This window comes from Bactrocera neohumeralis, unplaced genomic scaffold (genome assembly GCF_024586455.1).
Source record: "Bactrocera neohumeralis isolate Rockhampton unplaced genomic scaffold, APGP_CSIRO_Bneo_wtdbg2-racon-allhic-juicebox.fasta_v2 cluster09, whole genome shotgun sequence".
Taxonomy (NCBI): domain Eukaryota; kingdom Metazoa; phylum Arthropoda; class Insecta; order Diptera; family Tephritidae; genus Bactrocera; species Bactrocera neohumeralis.
In genome coordinates, this window is record NW_026089622.1 from 24518572 (window position 1) to 24546053 (window position 27482).

General features: G+C 36.8%; 1 protein-coding gene and 1 long non-coding RNA gene across 3 annotated transcripts in view; one reads left to right on the plus strand and one right to left on the minus strand.

Moving 5' to 3' along the window:
• Positions 1 to 27482, minus strand: part of LOC126764053 (uncharacterized) — a 917515-nt gene that overhangs the window by 278137 nt on the left and 611896 nt on the right. The window lies entirely within an intron of this gene.
• Positions 24451 to 25202, plus strand: LOC126764275 (uncharacterized). The gene is made up of 2 exons (XR_007667861.1): positions 24451 to 24571; positions 24633 to 25202. It is a non-coding gene; the product is annotated as an uncharacterized LOC126764275 (long non-coding RNA).

Below are 27482 nucleotides of genomic sequence, written 5' to 3' on the forward strand. Positions count from 1 at the left end.
AACACTAAATTATACGGAAGAAATTGCAGAAGGAAGCTGCACCCAGGCTTTTTTTAAAAATTGAAAATGGGCGTGGCCTCGCCCACTTATGGACCAAAAACCATATCTCAGGAACTACTAATCTAATTAATTTTACAGCAAAATAAAAAAATATGTAAATGACGGATAATGAAATCTCGATTATCACTTTATCAGGCGAGAGTATAAAATGTTCGGTGACACCCGAACTTAGCCCTTCCTTACTTGTTTTTTTTTTTTTTAATTTTAGATGAACCAATAATAAGTTATGTTTGATTTGTATAATCAAACAGTTACCTCGAAAACTAATCTTTAAGTTCTTACCATTGGTGGGGGACACATAAACTTATATTTTTATATACTATTTTAGAAAACTATTCTTAATAACTAAATATGTGTGTATATGTGTTTGGTTGTATGTATTGCAGCATATTGTTTGTGCTGCTCGATATAGGTTATTTTCAAGTGTACAATTTAATACATGTTTATTTAATGTTATCTCATATGTTAATTTATCACTTGTGTCCCCATGCATTTTTATTTTTATTGGATGCACATTGCATATAAATCCATATGTATATATGTATATATGTATGTATGTATGTATGTACTTAACCCCGTAAGATGTAAAATGTCAACCAAAGGATCGGAATCTAAGCAAGTTTTTATATACATATACTCTATATTACTCATACACTAACGGACAAATTCGGTATGAGATTTGTTAAAAAAACGAAAATCACTATGTGTATTATATGGGACTTGGGATAGTATCGACCCGATGTTTTCTATTAACTCTTATAATGTCACATATTAAAAAAATGTTCGCTGGTATTGATTGGTTGATTGATATTGATATGAATTTATACAGCATATATCAGAGATAAAAATAATAAAAATTCCAACAAAAAAGAACTTTAAATTTGAACTACATGTAACCGCAGATGCTTTAGATTATAACAATAGTTGCTGATAAAACTAAAGTAAATCCAATTAAAAATAAGAGAACGTTGCCAAAACTAGGCGCGGACCGATTCATATGAAATGTTCAAAAGGAAGAGAACAAAAAACATTTGAAGAATACATAGCCGTATTTGTTTGTATTGCGACAAAAACTATTCATTTAGAAACAGTAAATGATTTAACATCCGAAGCATTATTAGCTGCTTTAAAATGAGTATTTGCTAAAGGAGGTAAAAGTCGGTATATATACTTAGACAATGGAACCAATTTTGTCGAAGCCTTTAGAAGAGCTTTTAGAAGATTAGATTTATCAAGAAAAATTCAACCGTAGCTCTTTTATTAGAAGCGGATAAATTCAATGGCTCTTCACTTCGGACAATTTGGAACAAGTCGGTTAAATATTATTTAAAAAAGTTGAAAGTTTATTGACATCTGAAGAGCTTTTAGAAGATTACAGTGTGCGACAAAACATAGCACGAATTTATCAAGAAGAAAAAATTTATAAAATTTTAAAATATTGTAATTAATTTAAAATAATAATAGTCATCTTATTTTAATACAAGACATAAATCGGAAAAATAATAAACATTATTCAGGAAAAAAATTTTGTTACTTAACAGCGTAGTTGTTTGGCCGCGACAAAACAAATGCACGAAGTAATTGGTATTTAAATTCTTCGAAAATTTTTTATACCACCAACAATTAGAAGACAACAAAAACAATCTTCTGAACAACATATAAATAATTATTGAAAATTTTGCACGTGTTTTTAGTAGTAGCTTCTTTATTTGCGACTCGAATTCTCTCTTTTCGTCATTTCACGAAAAATTCAACCGTGCAATTAAAACAAAAAATTGTAAGTTTACAATAATGGTGAATCAGTCACATCAATCGCGGATAAATTCAATGGTTCTCTTCAGCTCCCATAAATAAAGGTGGTCGGCCACGGGAGCAATTTAATCCGAGGCAGGAGTCAAGTCGGTTAAATATTATTTAAAAAAAGTAAGATGCGAAAGTTTATTGACATCTGAAGAATTGAGATTGAAGCAGGGCTGAATTCAAAACCTATACATATGTGCGATTGATATAGAAAGCGATATAGACGTTTTAACACCTGGTCATTTTTTAGTACAATATCCGATAATAGATTGTCCTGAAATAAATAATGATACATAAATAGGTTCATTAGATAGGTGGAAATTAACGCAAAAAATCAATAAGACCTTTAGAAACGTTAGGAAAGCGGATAAGTTTGTAATGTTGCAACAACGAATGAAATGGAAAACTAAAGAGGCCAATCTTGTAGAAAGACACATCGCAATTAATAAAGATCAACCAGGTGGCCATTAGGTAAAATTATTAAAACTCATCTCAACTTATTGAAAGGCAGAGAGTGTTCAAGGTATACGGACGTGTTTTTTAATACTGTGTTTAGAAAAAGCAAACAAACAAAAAGTAAAAAACAAAAAAATAGATTAAATTGAAAACAAACAAATATAAAACAGTGCACATAAAATGTTATTAATAAACAAAAACAAATTGTGCACGAAACAAAAAGTAAACAAGTAAGGAAGGGCTAAGTTCGGGTGTCACCGAACATTTTATACTCTCGCATGGTAAAGTGATAATCGAGATTTCATAATACGTCATTTACATATTTTTCAAATACCGTATTTTTGTAAAGTTTTATTCAGCTATCATCATTGGTTCCTAATGTTTATACTCGTATTATACAGAGAAGGCATCAGATGGAATTCAAAATAGCGTTATATTGGAAGAAGGCGTGGTTGTTAACCGATTTCACCTATATTTCGTACATGTCATCAGGGTGTTAAGAAAATATTATATACCGAATTTCATTGAAATCGGTCTAGTATTTCCCGAGATATGGTTTTTGGTTCATAAGTGGGCGAGGCCACGCCCATTTTCAATTTTTAAAAAAAGCCTGGGTGCAGCTTCCTTCTGCCACTTCTTCCGTAAAATTTAGTGTTTCTGACGTTTTTTGTTAGTCGGTTAACGCACTTTTAGTGATTTTGAACATAACCTTTGTATGGGAGGTGGGCGTGGTTATTATCCGATTTCTTCCACTTTTGAACTGTATATGGAAATACCTGAAGAAAGCGACTCTGTAGACTTTGGTTGACATAGCTATAGTAGTTTCCGAGATATGTACAAAAAACTTAGTAGGCCCACTTTCCAAAACAATTGCGTCCAAATATGCCCCTCCCTAATGCGATCCTTTGTGCCAAATTTCACTTCAATATCTTAATTTATGGCTTAGTTATGACACTTTATAGGTTTTCGGTTTCCGCCATTTTGTGGGCGTGGCAGTGGGCCGATTTTGCCCATCTTCGAACTTAACCTTCTTATGGAGCCAAGGAATACGTATACCAAGTTTCATCATGATATCTCAATTTTTACTCAAGTTACAGCTTTCACGGACAGACGGACGGACGGACAGACAGACATCCGGATTTCGACTCTACTCGTCGCCCTGATCACTTTGGTATATATAACCCTATATCTGACTCTTTTAGTTTTAGGACTTACAAACAACCGTTACGTGAACAAAACTATAATACTCTCGTTAGCAACATTGTTGCGAGAGTATAAAAAAAGAGAAAAATCAAACAAACAAGAAATAATGCTGCTCAGCCTCACCAGCAAGGCCGTAGGCATTCTTTAGCTTTGTCAACCAACAAAAGCAACTCCTGGCAAAAACAAATGCAACGGCGATCATGAGTCATCGCAGCGATCGGCTGATCAGCAGAAGCAGCAGAAAACAGCAATCGAGCAACAAATGCGCTGACAGCAGCCACTATGCAGCACCCAGACAGCGAAGTAAAGCCAAATGCAAAGTGAGAATGTACCAAGCAAAAAAGGGCCATCAGTTCAGACTGGTATTGATCGCAACACTAATGTAAAAAGGAAATCGAGTCCTATTAAATCAATGATCAATACTAAAAACTTCAACCAGGCACGCCAAATGGTAAAAAGCCAGAAATCCTAAATGGCAACAGATTTGTCTTACTGAGCAAAGAGCCTAACGACGATGCATAGGGTACTACCACAGTTGTGAATGCCAAACCCTCTCCAATCTATTTACCTGAGGGCAGCTCAAATGCGCTTGTCTCAAAACAAAGCAATATAATAGGCACCAACAATTTTCATAATGCCATTGAAAAATGGTAAGATAGATGAATCAAAAATTCAAACGTTTACTGAAAAAAGTTTCATGGATGTTGTAAAGTACTTGTCAAACTATAACAAGAATTACTACGCTGTTGAGTCGGTTAACTTTATGATTTTGTAACTGATTTAAAAAATTTTTAACTTTAAACTATAATTTTATTTTTTATACATATTTCAACATTTAATTTTAATTTAATTTACAGCATAAAATCAATACGCAGTTTGCTCATTTTACTAAATCTTTATACTCGTATTATTTATTCTGGTTCCACAGCAATTTGTTCATAGATAACTTGATCAGAATCTCTTTTCTTGCTCTCTCGCCTGTCAGCTGGCAGAGCATTGTGATCTGTTTTCTGAGCTGGCAACAAAACACAATCAACCAGCAGTTAGTGAAAAAGGCGAGATGCCAGAAGAGCAGCGCTATAATTACTTAACGAAATTAGTGTGAAATGAAATTTCATTGAACTTTGCGAACATATTTTGGCAAAATAAATGTTTATGTAAATTAATTAATGATTTTGCATTTTAGCATTTATATATGGATGCATTTTCAAAGTGTTTAATTTAGTGTTTTGTATAATTTATTAATTACCCAAGCTAATATTTTTCAGCAGTGGCATCATTGGCAAATGTTATAAAAAATGCGAGTTTTGACAGCGCGCTCTCGAACCAAAGAGTCTCGTATCAAGTTATCTATGATTTCGTAGCTTATGTTGAGGAGTACTAAGCCGTTCAATCTTTTCTGGAGCGTCGTTGTTTTTAAATCTTGCATGCAGAAGTAAAAGTCTTCACAGCTTTGAGATGGGTGACTGTTTCGATGACTCTGACGATCACATGTTCTGGGTTTTTCCACTTCAACATTTCATTTTTCAACCATCTGTGTAGCATTTGAAAAAAATTCATTGAAGTGTTGATCAGCATGTATTGATTGCGTGTTCAGTATTGCAACCAATGTTGTTATGACGCTTGATGCTTTTTTTCTGTAAGTTGGTAGTACTGTTTGTGACACCTATGTTAAATTTCATGTCAAAATATTCATTAGTAATTGAGATACGCGTCGTTTTGTGAGTCTCTAGAAGTGAATTCTTCGACGTTTACTATGTCTGAATTTATTGAACAAAGAAGTACGATAATGCACCATCTCATACTGCATTGGTTATTTCTGATCATTTCGCCACATTTTAACTAATATCGTGATGCAACCACCTGATTTGCCTTTGTGTAACTTCTGGCTATTCAGCAATTTCCCATGACCACTCCGAGGACACCGCTATTATTTATAAATATATAAACTATTTTTAATAGTTTGTTTTCAGTTTTGATATTTTATATTATGAAAATTTGTAATTGAAAACTTAGTTGTGTACAAAACTATATATGGGTATTGAGCAATGGCTACGGGCGACAACTGAGGAAGGGAGGAGCGGAATTCGCGGATTCAACTATATCAATGCATTAGTATCTAAAGTATGCAATAAAAATATAATACATATTTACATAATGTAAGTTAACAAAATAAATATTTTGTTATACTGTGTGCTGTACCATGTAAGCCTAAGAATGCTCTGGAATGTAGGTACATAATTTGGCAAACACATCACGCCACTTTACCGCTACCCACTAAAAGAACGCCAAACTAAAAATAGGGATTTTAATGACGCTACTAGCACGCCACTTTACCGCTACCCACTAAAAGAACGCCAAACTAAAAATAGGGATTTTAATGACGCTACTAGCACGCCACTAACAATATGCGTCGCTGCCGACGTCTCGTTCTGCCGGCGCTTAGAATATTAAGTTGGTGATAGTTTAAGCTTAGATTTAAGTTTCACTTTTAATTCGGCTATCCTTCAAGCAGGTTGGACATCGCTCCAACAAACTTTAACTTTAAGAAAGTATTTTTTGTACAGTTTTTATAAAACGTAATGAAATAAAAATTTAAATAAAAAACTTAAAGACATTTAACTTGTACACTAACCTACATATCGTCACCTTAAATGCAAAATAACGTATCATCAAAAAATTCGAAATTGAGTGCCTTATTGATTAAGATTCACTACATCAAATTGCATTCATAATATTACATATGTCCAACATTTTCAGGATCTGCCCTCAGATATAAACCAGTTTTAACCAATATTAAAATTTTTTTTCACTCATGTTCCATTTTATTTCGTGTTTCCCTCATGCCACTGTAAATTTTCGAAAATGTTGTTACGTTATTTTGCATTTCAGGTGACGATATACACATGCACATACTTATATATACGTAGTTATGAAAATAGGAATAAACAAGTAACGGCCAGGCAAAAATTTATTTTATACTACTTATTGCTGTACGTATTGCCTGTGGAGACTCCATATTGCTTATGGGATACCAATTTGTATGCCATATAATGAAAGCAATGAACTGTCACTTCAGCAGGTTAACTGATCAGGATTTGATATAAGAAGGAACTGTATAAAGACTACTGTATTTAATATAGTATATAATAATCTTCATGTTTCAAATAAATGTTTATTCCCATTCCCAAGATTCACTGTTATAAGTAAAATACGCTCTCTCATTGAGATAACGCACAAATTGTTCTCTATACAGGGTTTGTCCGGAAAGTAATAGGACTGAGGATTAAAGGATTAAACTTTATACGAATAGTTTAATCCCGTAATATTAATTGCTTCTTGATTTGTGTACTGAAAAGTAAAAGAATCAAGTGCAATTTAATACGGGAAGTAGGCGTGGTTATTGTCCGATTTCACTCATTTTCGCAACTTGACATAGGAATATGATGTTACGTTTCAAATTTTGTCGACATCGGTCAGTCGGGTTCCGTGATATAGGTTTTCACCAAAAAGTGGGCGTTGCCACACATATCGTCCATATTTTACCCCGGTCCCTATAAAGCCTTGTCATACTATCCGGGTGGCAAGTTTCGGGCGCATTTAGTTATTGTTTTATCGCACTTTTAGTAGGTTTGAACAGTAACGTTATATGGGGAGTAAACGGGGTTTTAATCCGATTTCATCCATTTTCAGAATATCAGAAGCAGCTCTTGCAATATTCGTGCTGAGCAAATTTGATTGATGTAGCTTTAGTGGTTTAGGAGATATACGCATTAAACATATTAGGAGGCGGGGCCACGCTTACTTTCACTATCTTTTTTTTTCAGGTGCCTCTTGCTATTTCGGTTGACTGTGCTAACTTACAGTTTTATATCTTAATTTAGTCCTCAGTTATGGCATTTTATAGGTTTTCGATTACTGGCGATTTGTGAGCGTGGCAGTGGATTTCAACTTTTCTCGTCATCCTGATCATTAATATATACATATGTATATAACCCTATACCTATATCGATTAGTTTTAGGTGATACGTACAACCGTTAGGTCAACAAAACTATAATACTATCCCTGCCAACATTTGGAAGTGTCTTTTATCGCCTACGCCAAATACGTCACGCTTTAGTCACTTCCGTACGTTAAAATAAAGATAGTTGTCGCGTTCACGTGTCAAACGCCAAATGCGCACTTTTAAGTCACTTCCAGACGTTAAATTAAAGATTGTTGTCCCGTTATGCAAAAGATAAACAATGAACGCGATCACCGACGTTGAAGTCGCAGCGACTGCAAAATGAAATAAGATGAAAACAACAGAATAGAAAAAGAAGTTGTTGACATCTGGTTCATTGGTTTTGTGTCTTCTGCAGTTTGTGGTCAGTGGTAAAGTGCGATATTGTTCTTGGAACTAGTAAAACTATTTGTTTCGCGGTGTTTTAATTTGAAATATTATTGAAAATATAATTACCCAAGTACAATACATCCTACTGACGAATATATCGAATGGTATATATTTCAATAGATCTTATTTCTTTGCAATTTATTATAAATGTTTAATTTTCTAGTAAACACAACAGCTGCGTCTTCAGATCAAGGAACCATACAAACGATCTTGCAAGAGTTACGTTCTTTGCAAACAAAATTTGAAAAATTCGAAGAAACTAATACAAAAATAATAAAAACTTTGACGGAAGAAATCGTTGCGTTAAAAACCGAAATCAAGCAGCAAAGAAATATGCGTGAGAAGGATGATACGTCTCTAATACCTTCCTTGCCTTTCATGGATGTCAAGGACTTTATTGATTTTGACAAGAAGCTGCTGTTGAACGACAAAATAACATCTCAGCTGGTAGGTCGATTTTCTTATACTAAATGCCCATAATTATGAATAAATTTGTATATTTGGAACATATTTAATTTTAGAAAAATATCATATATAGAGTTGGAGGAAAGGATTTCCCTTCATTCCTAAGAATGGCACTGAAATCCATTATATCGGATGCGATGGCCGTTAATTTAACTTGGCGTGGAACAAATGACAATCCCAGTATCCAACGCTTTACAACATTTGCACTAATAAAAAGTAATATTTCACATAAAACTATAACTATAAAGAAATCAATTAATTCTATTTTCCTATAGATGCCTGTCATTCCAAATATTCGAACTCGACCGATATGGATATAAATAAAGTGTGTCAACAGCACATACTTTACGCCCGAGACAGAGTACAAAAAAAAACAAACAAACAATTAATGAACTGAAAAATCAAAAAAATCTTATTTCTTATATTCACATGAATTAATTATTTATTTTTTTGTAATATATTTTTGAATTGAAATAAATATAAAAAATTTAAAAACGAAAATTTTAACTTCCACAAGTCACTAATACGTAACTTCTACAAGTCACTAATACGTAACTTCCACAAGGCACTAATACGTAACTTCTGAAAGTAACGTCCGCGGGGAACAACTTCTCAATAAGGAAGTGACTTCTACGATGAAAAAAATGTATCACAGACGTTGAATTGTAACTTCTTGAAGTCACTTATAAGTGACTTTTGCGATAGAAAATGTTGGCAGGGATGCAGCAACTGGTTGCAAGAGTATAAAAAAGCGACGGTGACTAAAGCTTTATTCAGAAGTGACTGAGTTCGTGAGTACGTAACTAGAGACACTTGGTAAGAACCCTGTTACTTTAAGTTTTGTGATTATTTTTCATTAACAAGGGTTCAAACAAGTACTTTCGGCCTTGCTGATTTTATAAACTATATGATTCAAATAAATATATGTATTATCTATACTTATATTACATATAAAGAGCAAAGATTTGGTTTGTTTGCATTGAATAGGTTCCGAAACTATGTACTTGGCCGATTTGAAAAATTCTTTCACTGTTGGGAAGCTACACTATCTGTGATGAATATCGATTACATTAAATTTTCATAAACAAAATCAAAACGACGATACTGATCGCAGTCGTGTGCAAATTTGAATTTATGATTGTCATATTCTATCTCTAACTCATTCACTCAGCGTGATTCTTCGGAAAGAATCGATCGCTCTGGCAAAGACATCAAATATGATAGATGCGCTGCTTAAAGCCTTCCGAAATCGAAGACAAAAAGCTGAGGAACATTTGCGATCACATTATTCAGACACAAAAAAAATGGTGGTAGAAATGGAAGTTGACGAAGAAAGACCAAGAAACAAACAACAGGGTCTCAGTTTACATTCCTCTGTTGGATACAATCGGCAAAGGTTTGAAGACGCGCTTTTCTAGAAAAGTATTGGATGGACTTTAACTGAGCTTGTTGCTTCCAGATAAAGTATGAGCTTTGAAAATCAAAGGAATGCAATATATTATTGGCTGCTTAATAGATAGATTCCAAAGCCTTTTGGATAATTCCACCGTTTGAAGCTCGAAGGTGAACTTGATCACTGGCAGTGCCATTGGGGACAGAAGCAAAAATAAAAAGACAACGTTGAAGAACTGCAATGTGGGCATATACCCCATATTTCACAATTTTCTTCGCATATTCTGCACACTTTCTGTGACGAATGTTCTGTTATAAAAATTGCTTCTTGATTTGTGTACTGGAAAGTGAAAGAATTCAGTGGAATTTAAAATATTGCTATATGGGAAGTAGGCGTGGTTGTTGCCAAATTTCGCTCATTTTCGCAACGTGACATAGAAATATGAAAGGAACGTAGTTACTTTTTTCGATTTCAACAAAATCTGGGCGGTACCACGCCCGTTATTTAACTTTCACACCGGGTCCCATAAAGCCATCTAGTAATAATCTCGGAAGTCAAATTTAATGTCTCTGGGGCATATAATTACTGTTTGTTTGGGTTCTTAGTAGTTGGCTAGATGAGTTAGCTCTCCCCTCTATACATCCGAAACTGAACAACCACACGACAACACACCACACCAATACGATCCACATCTGAAGACACCACACATGCAGACATTCCAAATGAAGACACCACACACTACTACACACGAATATATACCACACATGCAGACATCACACCACAACTCTACACTACCCAATCACCAAAAGCGATCGCTCCAGAGGACGATCGCCCCTTTTTTACATCGATCTCGCACCGAGCGAACTTGTCACGCAGCGTCAGTTTATTACATTCCGCACTTATTACGTATTGGCAGTGAATAGAACAAAAACCCAAACTGTGTCTTCTTTTTTTTTAATTAAACAAAACAAACAAATCCAAACTGTGTCCTTTTTTATTGCCTATTTTTGACTGTGAAGTAACAAGTGCCGAGGTAAGTGGTGGCTAACAACAACGAAAACAAGTAAGGAAGGGCTAAGTTCGGGTGTCACCGAACATTTTATACTCTCGCATGATAAAGTGATAATCGAGATTTCATTATACGTCATTTACATATTTTTCAAATACCGTATTTTTGTAAAGTTTTATTCCGCTATCATCATTGGTTCCTAATTTATATACTCGTATTATACAGAAAAGGCATCAGATGGAATTCAAAATAGCGTTATATTGGAAGAAGGCGCGGTTGTGAACCGATTTCACCCATATTTCGTACATGTCATCAGGGTGTTAAGAAAATATTATATACCGAATTTCATTGAAATCGGTCCAGTAGTTCCCGAGATATGGTTTTTGGTCCATAAGTGGGCGAGGCCACGCCCATTTTCAATTTTTAAAAAAAGCCTGGTGCAGCTTCCTTCTGCCATTTCTTCCGTAAAACTTAGTGTTTCTGACGTTTTTTGATAGTCGGTTAACGCACTTTTAGTGATTTTCAACATAACCTTTGTTGGGAGGTGGGCGTGGTTATTATTCGATTTCTTCCATTTTTGAACTGTATATGGAAATGCCTGGAGAAAACGACTGTGTAGAGTTTGGTTAACATAGCTATAGCAGTTTATGAGATATGTACAAAAAACTTAGAAGGGGGCGGGACCACGCCCACTTTTCCAAAAAAATTACGTCCAAATATGCCCCTCCCTAAGGCGATCCTTTGTGCCAAATTTCACTTTAATATCTTTATTTGTGGCTTAGTTATGACACTTTATAGGTTTTCGGTTTCCACCATTTTGTGGGCGTGGCAGTGAGCCGATTTTGCCCATCTTCGAACTTAACCTTCTTATGGAACCAAGGAATACGTGTACCAAGTTTCATCATGATATCTCAAGTTACAGCTTGCACGGACGGACGGACGGACAGACGGACGGAGGGACAGACAGACATCCGTATTTCGACTCTACTCGTCACCCTGATCACTTTGGTATATGTAACCTTATATCTGACTCTTTTAGTTTTAGGACTTACAAACAACCGTTATGTGAACAAAACTATAATACTCTCCTTAGCAACATTGTTGCGAGAGTATAAAAACATTGGTCCTTCGAGCCATAGTGGGAGGCACTATGGAAAAATAAAAAGGTGAACAAAAGTGCAAAAAAAAAACTTATTAACGAAAATAAAAAATTGTGCAGTGACACATACTTACATAAGTGCATAGTGAAGTGCAGTGAAGAAGCTTGGAAAAACAAAAACAAAAATCTAAGCAAAATTAAAAACAAATTGTGCTGTGACAAGAAAGTGCAGTTAAAACAAGAAAAAAAGTAAGGAATAAACAGTGCAGTGGCAACTTTCATATATGTACATATAAACATAAGTGCGAACACTAGGCAAGAACAACAAGAAAAAAAGTGAGGAATCAACAGTGCAGTGACCCCATAAAAGTGCACTGCAGTGGCAACTTTCATATATGTACATATAAACATAAGTGCGAACACTAGGCAAAACATTTGCCCTCCAAAAAAGAAAAAAAAAACCAAAGCATCCTAATACATATAGTATCTCGATAGACCGGACACCCTTTAGTCCGGACACCTCTATAATCCGGACATTGCTATTATCCGGACAGTTTTATATTTTTTACTCTTTAATCCGGACACTACAAAAAATGCAGACTTTTGTTTCTTTTTTCGCTTTGGTATTATGATTTTTACTTTGCGTTGTGAGTTTTTGCTGCAACAGTTCGAAGAATATCGGTACTTTAACGAAAAAATGTGCGTATATATGTACAACGTACGTACTTAATGTATTGCCAATTATGGTGTATTTATTCCAAGAATGATGTTATTCTCTACACGGCGGGGCACCGTTTGTTTATTCATAGTTTGTGAAGTGGCACAGTGACTGGACTTGCATTCAATTTCTTTGTTATTAAAATGAGCGGCAGACAAATAAATAAAAGAGCTCATAAAACCCTATCTATTCAAAAAAAATGTGAAATATTAGATCGCCTTGATAAAGGAAAATCAATTAGATACGTTGCAGAACAATTTCGGGTAACAAAATCTACTGTATTTGACATAAAAAAGAAACGTGATGCTATCAGCAAGTATGCGTTCAACTGTGTGCAGAAATCAGGTTAGCTAAAGTGGAACCAATTTTGATTTCCAAATTTAAGAACTTAGTGGTATTTCTCAGAAAAAAGGCAGACCATGAGACTAGGAGAACATCCGGATATGGAGAAGGCCTTAATGACTTGGTTTGTTCAACAGAGAAAACAGAATATTCCTATATCAACCGAAATGATTATCACAAAGCAAAATATTTCTATAATCAAATAACTGGCAAAAATGATTTTGGGGCAAGTTTGGGGTGGATTTCAAATTTTAAAGCACGACATGGCATAAGGAAATTAAAAATTTGTGCTGAAAAAGTAAGCAGTGATTTTTCTGCAGTGGAACCATTCAGGCAAAAATTAAAATCTATTATAGAAGAAATGGAACTAGACCATGACTAGATTTATAATGCAGATGAATCGACAGCCTTTTGGAAAGTTATTCCTGCAAATACATTGGCGCACTCGCAAGAAAAATCTGCATCTGGTCGAAAAATTTTAAAACATCGCGTAACTTTTATGCCTTGTTGCAATGCATCTGGCACACATAAGCTACCCCTTTTGGTAATAGGCAAATCAACTAATCCACGATCATTCAAAAATTGCAATGTGCCTGTAACTTATAAAGCAACTAAAAAAGGTTGGATGTCAACGTTCTTATTTACTGAATGGTACAGGAAATATTTTATACCGGATGTAAAAAAATTTTTGCAAGACAATAATAGACCATTAAAAGCTATTTTACTGATCAAAAATGCTCCATGCCACCCAAGATCAGAAGATATTGACATAGACACTAATTTTCGAATTGTCTTTCTTCCACCCAATTGCACAGCAATCATACAGCCTTTAGATCAAAATTTAATTCAAAATGTTAAAGAGACTTACAGAAAAAAACTTTTGAATTATCTTCTAATTGATAATACAGATATTGGAATTGCATTAAAAAACTTTACGCTACGAAATTGCGTCACACGTTTAAACAATGCGTGGTTAGGTATATCACAGTATAATATTGTACGACAAGAATCGACGGAGGAAGATTTGATACCTCTGGCTCAACTTACATACCATCATCGCTTCAATAAATCTGGGCGCTCACGTTGATACTCAAACCATAAATGACTGGGCCACTGGAAGAGATAAATTCAAATACGATTTTTCTGATCGGGAAAGTGTGCAGTCTGTGTTAGAAAACGATAATATTGAGGAAAATGGTTCTGACTCTGACTATAGCATAGTTGAAGTGGAAAATAAAATCAATAGTAGTGAAGCAAAAAGTATTTTTTCCAAAGCGAGTCAGTGGGCAGAACAAATTGACCCTTCGGCTATGGACATTTTAACTTTAAAACGCTTAAAGGAAACTGCAGATAAAATGTTTAGAGAAAACTCTAAACAGACCAAAATTTATACTTTTTTTCAAATGCATAACAATTAAAAGTATCCATGTTTACATAAAATTTTAATAAAAACTGAATTTGAATTAAAAATTTACGTTAATTGTTTCAAATTTCTTTCCCGCAAATAACCATTAAAAAAATATCTATAATCCGGACATCCCCGTTATCCGGACGACCCCCAACATCAAGGGTGTCCGATCTACCGAGATACTACTATACATATAATAAAAAGAGCGGGCACGAAATAAACAAATGAATGACATAGCGGGCGTGAACCGGTTCCAACAACAAAAAATATACATACATAAATAACCACCAAAAAACGGGCGCGAAGTAATACAAAACCAGAGAACATAAATTTATAGAGAAGGTCCAACAACGGACAGGCGTGTAAACTGTCAAAAGCTAACAAAATGCGATGAGTGCATTTCACCACAGCTAGCTAAGAAGGAGAAATCTTAACAGTAGCGCGTGAACAGAGCTGAGCATTTAATGAAAATTATGCTCAGAAACATGCATTGCTATTACAGACGTATGTTGGCCTTTGCTTATATTTTTATATGCTCACATGCCATCATGTTAATTGATGTGACTATCATTTTGCGTATTTCTATGAATATATGCATAATTTACATATATCATTCTAATTGAATTATGCGATTTTCAAAACAATATTTGTAGTTAATGTGCAATTAAGAGTTATTTATTAAAATATTACTTATGTTTGAGAATATATTATAATATGAATATGTTTGTAAATATAATATACATATGTATGTATATGTATATGAGATACTATCATAATATTATAAAAACTTAATATATGTACATATCACGGTAATATGTCATTTAATTTTCATACGCATCTACATATCAGCGCATAATTACATATGCACATATGTATGTAAGTACAATTCAAATTCAAATTCAAATCGTAATATCATTTATCAGTAAAAAGTGTGCGCGCACTGCTCTATATGTATGTACATGCATATGTGTACGACATTGCCGAACAAATAATGTATACCAACCAACATACAAATATGAGTACACATGTAAATATGTGCGCATGACATTCCCACACAAATAATGCATACACAACATACATACTTATACATAAGTACGTTCACATGTAGATATGTCACCCGCAAAAACTACGAATATTGTTCTACAACAATGGTTTCAAATAGCATCAGCAGCGTCACAAGTCAATATGGCAGCCAAGTCGATGCCCAAATTTGTAGAAAAACACACAACAACAATATTTTCATTCATGAACGCAAGCGCACTTTCAACAGGCAAACTTGCTTCATTCATAAAAGCAAATACCATTACATCTCCCCGAGCATGCCTTGCCAACAAGCGTCTTTTCGCGACGATGGCAAAAGCTAAAAATCATAAATTGAACCATTTCTGATATTTGTATGAGAAGGAAAAAGCGACAACCCCGCAAATATAAGTATAGAATAAAATTGACAACATAGTTTATTTGTCGATTTTCAAGTCAAGAAATGTGCCAAAGAAAATATTCAATATTCCTCTGATTTATGTGTACGGTGAATCCCGGTTAAGTAGTATTCCGCTTAAATGAAAATCATCTTAACTGCCCTCTTAACTGCATCTCACGGTTGTTTTTTGATATACATGGAAATTATTGTTTTAAGTACCACTCGATGAAGTATCCGCACTCGCTTATGTGCCATATTAATTTTTTTTAACAAACCACAAAAATCTTTATCTTTGATTGTGGCACATAATCGGGATTGACTGTATTTGTCAAGGAATGTACAAAATATTGTTACGCGGCTTGCAAAAATCTGAGTCGACATGTATGCAAGCTCACACACAAACATCCATATCTACGTTGGTTTGTAAGCGAAGCTGGTACAGCGGCAAGGGAAGCAGTGGCAATTGGCGATCGTTCGTTTGTGTTTTCTGCACAGCTCGGATTTTCTACCAACAACACAATGTTGTGAAGCTTTGTCGTTGCGTCATTCTTTCGACACATTGATTCTTTGACATGAAAGCAAAAAATATGAGCTTCGCCATTGGTTGTCCGCGTCAACGGAAATTTCGCATGAAGCATTGAATGTACATATTTACATACATTTGTTGCATGTAGACAAATTTACAAACATTATGCGTATGGTTCTTTTATATTTGCTTACATGCACACATACTTATATATGTATGGGCAAATGTGCGGCCGCTTGGTCTTTTAACATGTTATCAAAACTTTTAAGGACCTGACCTGTAAATAAATATGTACATATGTATGTATGTATATATCTCACCAAACCTACATTAATTAAAGATTTACATACATAGGTAATAATGCATGTATGACTTTATTATATATTTCCAAAGATTTTAAGAAAGTCATCATGAAATAGTTCAATTTGTACGTACATACATACATGCTTGTGTGCTTTGATTTAAAATATGTATATAGAAAATATAAGTACATATGCACATATGTATGTATGTATATAAATTATATGCAGTTGTTTGCGCATTGTAAACATACGAATCTGTAAGCGTACATTTCTAAACATTGAAATTAACATATTTTTTCCCATTAGCTCTAACAACTACTCAGTTCTGCTATTGTCGTGCCCCTGATGATAAGTGGTGAAATGCGCTAATAATTTTCGGTGGTGAAATGCACTAATCCAAAACAGTAAATATCCCAAAATTGAAATATCCCTAAATTCTTGATATCGTGAACCTTCTCTGTAATATACGTTCTGTGACAAAACTAATAAAATTTGAAACAACATCACCATCTCACCACAATTCACCGCAACAAAAGGACTGGGAGAAGAGACCACAAACGCACACACCGGGAGGAAAGGCCACAAACGAACACTCACTCATACCCAAAACATACTACACTCAAACTGTCCCCAAAACCCCTGGCGGAAATGGAGTGAGTTGGTTGTATCGTTCCTATCACTATTTATATTATATACATATGTATACATATGTATGGGTTTTTAATAAAAAAAAGGCCAAAAATTTAAAACAGATAAATTTGCATTTCTAACCATCCGTTAGAATAAAAAAAAAACTGTTGCCAAACTGTTTTAGTATTCGGTTATTTCCCGGTAAAAACCGAAATACCACCAAGAAACAAAACAGATTGGTAATACGTATAATAAATAATTGATTGCCGCTAAATGCTTATAGTTGTGTGAAAACACAAAATTATTTCTACAACAAAAAATCTTTCAAGTATTTACTTGCACCAATTTCCAGCGGTACCCCTTATACTTAATCAAGTATAAGCAGCACGGTAGAGGAGGAGTAAGGTCACTATCAGCTGATGTTATGTAAACAAAGGCACAGCTGAGAGGTGCCACTGTAGAAACGTCAAGTGTAGTTCGGGGTTGAGTTTCTATTGGAATCCAAGATGGCCGACTTTTAATCAAGATGGCTGACTTTTGACCGGAAAATGGTTGCGTTGCGTTATTTTCTTAAAATTTATGGAAAAGTTGTCCCAAAAATATTGGTTATATATAAAAGTTTAATATATTTTCTAAAGAAAATCGTTTTATTTAAATTAAGTTTTTTATTTATGCCTCTTTTTAACTTACCATAGTAATAAATGTTCACCACAGAAAAATGTTACGAACAAATAAGCAACCATGCCGAATAGTGGGGTCCAGATTATGCTCATTCACAGCCATATTTACATTTTTGCCATCGTAACGAAAGTTTTTGCAAGACAATTTTTTTGAGTTTATTTCATGGTTAAATGCTTTACGATGGTTTATTTAGATAATGGAATCTGGAAGAAGTGTGCAAATTTCTCTTGAGACGATAAATAACAGATCGGGTTGGGATTTTATTCCAATAAAAGTACGGAATAACTAAACATGGCCTCGTTAATACTGCTGCGTAATGGGTCAGGTGCTGTTCCAATTTTATGATTTAAGAGATGTAAAAGCGATACACGATGCTGTGAAGTACTCAAATGTATTTATGAACTTAGTTGGTCGTGAATTCGAGACAAAATTTTAAATTCAATGACGTGCTTGTAGAAGGTGCACGTCGCATTGCTAGGTAAGCTAAAATTAAACTTTATTTCAAAATATTTACCATGTAATTTTAATTTTTTTTTTATAAAATCAGCAAAGAAGCTGGTGTGGAACGTTTGATTATTTGTCTGCTTTAAACGCTAGTCCCAAACCAATGAGCTTTGTGTTTGGCACAATTCCGATTTCTTTGGCGCCGCGATTTGAAGGTACCGCTGGAAAGAGGAAGTCCTCCTGATTAAAAAATATAATAGGTACCGCAAACGCTTAGTTTACGAGATATTCGACCTTAAAGTTCAAAAATTCGCAAAATTCGAACATTTCAAGAAGCTATTTCACCACGTTAAACCCACTTTATTCACATTTTTCTCTTCAAATTAATAAAATTACACTATAATCTTTTAAATAAATCCACATTTTACACGTTTAGCAGGCTTTTTATTTAAAAAATCTTTATTTTAAAAATTACATTTTACACTCGTTTGAACCTCATTTGTTTACCAAAAATTACGAAGAAATGGAGCGCTGCCATATGATGACAAGGCAATTCGCTGAAATTTCTCTTTTTCGCAAAAATTCCTCTATTCATGCATATGGACATTTTCTTTTTTAAATTTATTAAGCAAATATGTAATATTATATACATGTATTAGTAATATTATATAATAATATTATATATACATATGTATAAGTAATATGATATAATAATGTTACGTAATAAAGTGTAAGGTTACAATACAGTACGAAAACTCAAATTTTGTTTCAATATGAGTGCATGATAACCGTAAAATATAACCACTTATATCCAAAACTCGTATTTTAAATATAATAATATGTATATCGTCACCTAAAATACAAGCCAATGTATCATAAAAAATAAATTGAAATCGCTGACAGATATAATAACCAAAATCTATAAATTTTATAACGAAAACTTAAATTTTGTTTGAATATTGGATATAAAGTGGTTATATTTTTTGGTTATCATGCACTCATATTGAAACAAAATTTGAGTTTTGGATATAAAGTAATAGTAAGTAATATTTTTTGGTTATTATATCTGTCAGCGATTTCCATTTATTTTGTATGATACATTGGTTTGTATTTTCGGTGACGATATACATATTATTATATTTAAAATATGAGTTTTGGATATAAAGTGATTATATTTTACGGTTATCATGCACTCATATTGAAACAAAATTTGAGGTTTGGATATAAAGTAGTTATATTTTTTGGTTATTATGCGCTCAAACTCATATTTTAAATATAATATTTACATGTACATATATATATACCTATATATATATCGTCACCTAATACACAAACCAATGTATCATAAAAAATAAATGCAAATCGCTGACAAAAATAATAATAATGCACAGCGCGCAGGTGCCAACGGTTCGTCTGCAACAAGACGCAGGAATCAGAGGCAGCGCCGAGCCAAAGCAGCTTTGTCAGAGGGACGAAGCGAAATTAGGCCGGCACCCCAAGAGGCACCTAATCGAACGGAGAAAAGGAAGAGCGGCCAAATAACTCCTCAGGAGCCACCTAGAAGACCAGAGAGGACAAACCACAGGAGGCCAGGGGAAAAAGCTCCAACCCCAACCAGCAGCCGACGAGAGCCGTAAGCCGGAAGTACTCAGAGGCCGTGAAGAGCATCCGGATGGCAGTGTTGCCCCGCAACTACCCGGCGGAGGCCCTAGGATCGGAACAGCAGACGTCCCTCCAGAACTGCCTAGTGAAAGCCCTATTCGTGGGCGACGAGTATACCGGCGCCTTTAATGGCATCTTTTTCAAGGGCGGTATGCTGCTGGTAGACTGCCAAGATGAGAAGTCGGCCACCTGGCTAACGGAGACCACGCCAAGGCTAGTGGGCTGGAATGGCCCGGCCCTGTGTGTTAAGAGAGGCGAGGATATACCACAACTGCACAGTATGGCGGTATTCTTCCCTAGAAGCGCGGACGAAAATTACGACTTCGCGCTTGGTTTAGTGAAAAACCAAAACGTGGGCTTAAGAACCACGGCGTGATAAGTCGTATCAAGCAGTGTTGTGGGTTCAGGGTGGAACCTCAACATAACGGTGGATGATGAATCCTATAAATATATAAGGCAGAAGGGATTCAAGCTAAACTTCCGCTTCGGCAGGGTGGTAATGAGGCCATGGAGGCCCAAAGCTACGCCGACGACGGAGAAAGAACCCGCGACGGGGATGACCGCAGCTCCGGCTTCATCCGCAGCCAGCTCAGCAGGGCAGGAGGCGACTGCCGCTGTGGTTGCGGGGGAGCGGCATGAGTCCCCCAACGACCTCATCCCGGCCGAGAGGGCTGTGACCACCGCCGTGGATGAAAACAAGAGCAATGAGCTCCTTAAGGAGCAAGAAGGCATGCTGCCATCCACCCAAGAGCTCCTGGAAGGGCTGGGCATCCTCTTGATCCAAGAGCCTTGGGTGGTTAAAGGAGAGGTAAGAGGCCTCAACACGAAACGAAGCAAGGTAATCTGGGATCTCTCTAGCGAGAGACCCCGCTCTTGTGTAGTCGTTAGAGCCGATATAGACTTTTTCTGTATTTCAGAATTTCTAACGCAAGATCTGGTGGCGGTACAGGTGAGGGACAAGGAAGGTTCGGACTTCGTCCTCTCATCCGCATACTTCCCGGGGGAGATGGCCACGGCACCCCCCCATCGATACTCAATCTGGTGGAGTATTGCAGGATCAATAAACTTCCCCTGACCCTGGGATGCGATGCCAATGCGCATCACACGGAAAGGGGTAGCACGGACTGCAACGTGAGGGGTGAGTCACTTCTAGAATTTATAATTAGTCATAATATAAACATAGAGAATGTAGGCTGTGAGCCCACTTTTGTAACTAGTGTTCGCAGGGAGGTCCTAGACATTACTCTGAGCAACGAAGACATGATCGGGCTGATCTCACAGTGGCGGGTGTCAGAAGAACCCTCACTGTCAGATCACAGGATCATTCGGTTTGCTCTGAGGGTAGAAGTCGAGGACAAAGCTCCGACACGCAACCCTAGAAACACGAATTAGGGTATCTACAAAGAAACCCTAAACATAAGCATAAGCAGAGTGAGGCAGGCAGATGGTAGATCCTCCACAATTGGACTGGAGAGCAGACTAAGTGCAATAAACCAGTCCATTATGGACGCCTATCATTGTGCTTGTCCACTGAAAGCGACCACCAGTAAACAAACGTGCCCCTGGTGGTCTAGTAAACTCTCAGCTCTCAGACAAAAGGTGCGAAGGCTGCTTAATAAAGCCAAGCGCACAGGAAGCTGGGAAGAATACAAACGGCACCTAACAACCTACAATAAGGAGATCAGGCTTGCCAAGACAAACAGTTTCAGGAAATTCTGTGACAGCGTCTCCTCGACCCCGGAGGCAGCTCGGCTGCATAAGGCGTTGTCGAGAGGTAAGACGGACACAGTATTATCCCTAAAGAGACAGGACGGGACTTATACGACTAGCGCGGAGGAGAGGGCGGAAACACTCTTACAGGCGCACTTCCCGGAGACGGTTCAAGCCGACCTAACTCCAGCATCGGACAAACGCAGGCCGGACCGCTCAGACTGGCTGACTGCAAAGAATTTGTTCACTGCGGACTCAGTCAGATGGGCATTGGCCTCCTTTTCAGTCTATAAATCACAGGGAGTGGACGGCGTCTTCCCGGCCCTCTTGCAGCAAGGTATGGACACTCTCCTGCCACACCTGCTAGGGCTGATGAGAGACAGCCTGGCAAAGTCGTATATACCTGAGCCATGGGAAATTGCAAAAGTAATATTCATCCCCAAAGTAAGGAGGAGAGACTATTCGCTAGCCAAATCATTCCGGCCTATAAGTCTCACATCCTTCATGCTAAAGGGGATGGAGAAAGTAATAGATAACCACATTCGATCGGAAGCGCTGAAGAACGCACCCCTTCATGCCAGGCAACATGCGTACAGAGCGGGCAGATCCACAAACACTGCTCTGTACCAACTCACGTCTGAGCTGCAGGACTCGCTGGATAACGGCGAGGTTGCGATTTGCGCCTTCCTGGACATTGAGGGTGCCTTTGACAATGCGTCTCACACTAGCGTGATCAAGGCACTCGAGAGAAGGAACGTTACCACTCCAATATGCAGATGGATAGAAGCCCTTCTGCGTACTAGGGTAGAGGAAACGACGGTGGGGGAAAGCAAGATTCGTCTTGGCACCACAAGGGGCTGCCGACAGGGGGGAGTACTATCCCCTCTGCTTTGGAGCTTGGTGGTAGACGAACTCCTCGAGCTGCTCGCCAGCAATGGAATCCGCTGTCAAGGGTACGCGGATGACATCGTCATAATGGCGAGAGGCAGATTTGAAAACACTCTCTGTGACATTGTCCAAAGGGGCTTAAACCTGGCGAAAGGATGGCGCAACACGGTAGGGCTAAACATCAACCCAGCAAAAACTACCGTATTCCCATTCACTAGGCGGAGATCTCTTCCGGGCCTGAGGTCCCTAACATTAGGAGGCACAGAGGTAGAAATGTCGAAAGAGGTCAAATTCCTTGGCCTCACTTTAGACTCATCACTACGGTTGAGTAGGCATTTGGACTTAACGCTGTCCAAAGCAACCAGAGCACTTATGGTATGCAGACGCCTGGCCGGCAGATCATGGGGCTGTGAGCCAGGAATCATTACATGGCTGTATACCATGATAGTAAGGCCTATTATCACCTATGGAACGGTGGCTTGGGCCACCAAAGCGGCTCAGTCTTCGGTGATCCGAAGACTATCAAGGCTGCAAAGACTTGCCTGTGTCTGTGCTTCGGGGACAATGCGCACATGCCCCACTGTGGCACTGGAAGTCATATTGGAGCTCACGCCGCTGCACCAGGTGATAAAACAAGCAGCAAAACACACCATGCTGCTAATGTCAGCAGAAGGCTGCGGTAGAGGAAAGTTAATGTCCTCCAGACAGATGGACATACTGGCGGAAAGCACACCGCTAGTCCTCCTCCCAAAGGACGGCACAACGAAGAAAATAAACTTCAAAAGAAATTTCAAAGTTACTCTCGGCAGCAAGACGGAGTGGAGCGATTCCACGCTGGAAAGACTGCTGGAAGACAGTACCATTCAGTGGTACACTGATGGCTCAAAAACACCGGGACCGCGTACTAAGCTGTCAATACCAATGGGCTGCTTCCCAAGCATCTTCCAGGCTGAAGTTTTTGCCATATGTCAGTGCGCTGAAGTCAACCTCAGCCGCAACTATCGCAACCAGCGTATAGCTATCCTCAGTGATAGCCAAGCGGCACTAAAGGCGATTTCATCATATGAGATCAAATCGCTTTTAGTTGAGGAATGCATAGAAAGGCTAAACCGCCTGTCCTTGTGCAACCGGGTGCACCTAATTTGGGTGCCAGGGCACAAAGGAATAGAAGGAAACGAGAAGGCTGACGAACTGGCCCGCGCTGCGGCAGCGTCCAAAGTGATGGGACCAGAACCATACATAGCGGTAGGATCCCACACTTTTAAGGAGGAAAGAACGGAGAGAGAACGGCATTGGCAGCAATCATCAGGCATGTGCCACGCCAAACTGCTACTAGGGGGGTACAGTCTCTCCAGGTTCAAGGAACTTATTCACCTCCCCCGTGACAAATTCCGTCCCCTCGTCGCAATTTACACAGGGCACTGCAGGCTCAGGAGGCACCTGTCCAACATGGGCATAGTCTCCTGTGCTAACTGCCGGTTCTGCGACCTGGAACAGGAAACACCAGCACACCTAATCCTGGATTGCGCAGCAATCTGTGGAAAAAGGCTTAAGGCCCTGGATTCCATCTATATCAGCAGGGATCACATCACCTCAGTAGCGCCCGGCAAACTCCTAGAGCTATTCAGGCTGCTGGGACTCTGGGAAGACATGTGATATCGTAGAGGGCACAATAGACCTTAGGTCGCGGTGCATTACCTCATAACATTTATCTATCTATCTACATTATTTTTGGATATTCCTCCTTTGGAGAAGCTCCCCTATCCGTACATACCCTATTTATACGGAAATTCGGTTTTTTACCCCTCCGCCAAAGTAATCGGAATCGTGCCTTGTGTTTGAAGGTGGAAGTAACTTTTTGAAGAGTAAATACTCCGGTGAGCACATTCGGATGTTGTACGAGCTATTGTCAATTGCGCTTAGGATACCGATACTGCTGGTCAGCTTTATTAAGCTGTTGTGTAGGTTTTGAGCAAAATTGAATTTACATACTTTCTAATATGCTAAACAACCACCTTGCAGACCAAAGCGTTACCAGTTGAGCGAATTAATTGACTGGTTTCATCGTGTTATGCGCAAAAATGAAAAATGGTGGGGATACAGTCGTTAAGACATGCGTTGCGATCCTACCGTCTTATTGAAAGCCAAGTTCACTGAGCTTATCTGTCCTGAACAACCTATTGGTGAGCTACATACGGAACGTGTCGATCGCGAATGTATTACCGATGTCGTTCCCTCCGACATACCGTGGTTGAAGAATTTTGGTGTACAATTGACCTCCATGGAAGAGCAAGTACCATGGGAATTGTGACCATATCGTGCTGCGCAATATTATGATGCCGAATTGGGAGAGTGGGGGAACCAGCTCCACCAAAACCGATAGAACATCGGGAAGAACTACGCAAATAATAAACAACGCTCATCAAATGAAAGTTGGCAGCGTTGGTGACCAAGCAGCGATTTGAAAAGAAACATTTGCATCTACGCGAATTACAATTCGTCTTTACGTCTAGTGAATTATGGTCGATTATGAATGGTGTGAAAGTTGATATTTAAACTTAAAAAAACAAATAAATGTAATTTGGCTAATAATGAACCTCTATTAAAAATTAAATAATTTGAGTTGTATTTTTAATTGGGCCAAACAAGTTATTATCGATTTGAATAATTTCAAACGGAATATATTTCGAACAATCATTTATTTTTTTAAATACTATGCAAGTATTGCTACTGAGCATGGCAAAATAGTGTTGCGTAAGCTAATTTAAACAACTTTTTACTACCATATAGATATTGCAAATTCAAAAAATAATTTCTTTAAGAATCCTTTTTATTTAAAAACTTAGCTTAGAACTATAAAACAATGTGGTAAATCTGTTAGGATAATCAAACACTCCATTTGGGAACGAGTAGGATTCCTGATCGCCGGCATATACATAGCTAAATTCTGACATATAAAACGTATATGTAGTTTGTGATTACAAAAATTTATACTTAAAATTCAGAAAACATGGCTATTATAATTATCTCTTGATTTATCTTACAGTAAAAAACTGTGTTTTACTGTTCAGACGAATTATTATGATATGTAATACCAAATTTTTCCACAATAGTTATCTCTTTTGGTACACTCATTATCAAAAATAATTATCAATTTGTCCATGAATAAATTAACTACAACGCTTAAAAATATATAGCATATTTATTTATATCAAGAAAATATAATTAAGTCTTTTGATAACAGCATTAAACTTCATTATATAACAAAAATTTAAAATAGTATTTATACATGTACAAATATAGTACTATAAACTTATAATTTTATATTATAGCATTTTCGCTTTCTGCAACCCGTTTTGACCTCTCGCCACCCTTATTCACCAGAGGTGGCCATGATGTTTTATTGTGAACGTACACTTGAGGGGTAGGTTAAGGACTGTGAATGGCTCTTTTTTCTACGATGAATGGGACTTTCCTTACTCCTCCATACCATGATAAGCAGGACTGCTTAAAATAAGCCAAGGCAAATCATAAGCAGACAAAAGAGAAAAAATATTTAAACTGAAAACCATACATACATACATATGTGTAAATAAAACTTGACATACATCACATACATACAAATATACGATATACATATATTTATATAGATATAAATTACAAAGAGTAAATTACTCTTTTACACATCTTTTAAACATATACGAGGAAGCTTTACATATATGTATTTACTCACATACATACATATCTACCCATTTTAAGTGTCCGCTAATTTTCTTTTCGCAGTTTATCCGTACGGCGAATATAAGTGAATAAAAGTCTTAAACTTTTTATTAATATTAATTTAATTTATTAATCACATATACTGGTGTCGCTAAGTACTTCTCGTAGTACGACCAGAGAACGTAAATTTATAGAGAATGTCCAACAACGGACAGGCGTGTAAACTGTCAAAAGCTAACAAAATGCGATGAGTGCATTTCAACACAGCTAGCTAAGAAGGAGAAATCTTAACAGTGGCGCGTGAACAGTGCTGAGCATTTAATGAAAATTATGCTCAGAAACATGCATTGCTATTACAGACGTATGTTGGCCTTTTGCTTATATTTTTATATGCTCACATGCCATCATGTTAATTGATGTGACTATCATTTTGCGTATTTCTATGAATATATGCATAATTTACATATATCATTCTAATTAAATTATGTGATTTTCAAAACAATATTTGTAGTTAATGTGCAATTAAGAGTTATTTATTAAAATATTACTTAAGTATGTTTGAGAATATATTATAATATGAATATGTTTGTAAATATAATATACATATGTATGTATATGTATATGAGATACTATCATATTATTATAAAAACTTAATATATGTACATATTACGGTAATATGTCATTTAATTTTCATACGCATCTACATATCAGCGCATAATTACATATGCACATATGTATGTAAGTACAATTCAAAATCAAATTCAAATCGTAATATCATTTATCAGTAAAAAGTGTGCGCGCACTGCTCTATATGTATGTACATGCATATGTGTACGACATTGCCGAACAAATAATGTATACCAACCAACATACAAATATGAGTACACATGTAAATATGTGCGCATGACATTCCCACACAAATAATGCATACACAACATACATACTTATACATAAGTACGTTCACATGTAGATATGTCACCCGCAAAAACTACGAATATTGTTCTACAACAATGGTTTCAAATAGCATCAGCAGCGTCACAAGTCAATATGGCAGCCAAGTCGATGCCCAAATTTGTAGAAAAACACACAACAACAATATTTTCATTCATGAACGCAAGCGCACTTTCAACAGGCAAACTTGCTTCATTCATA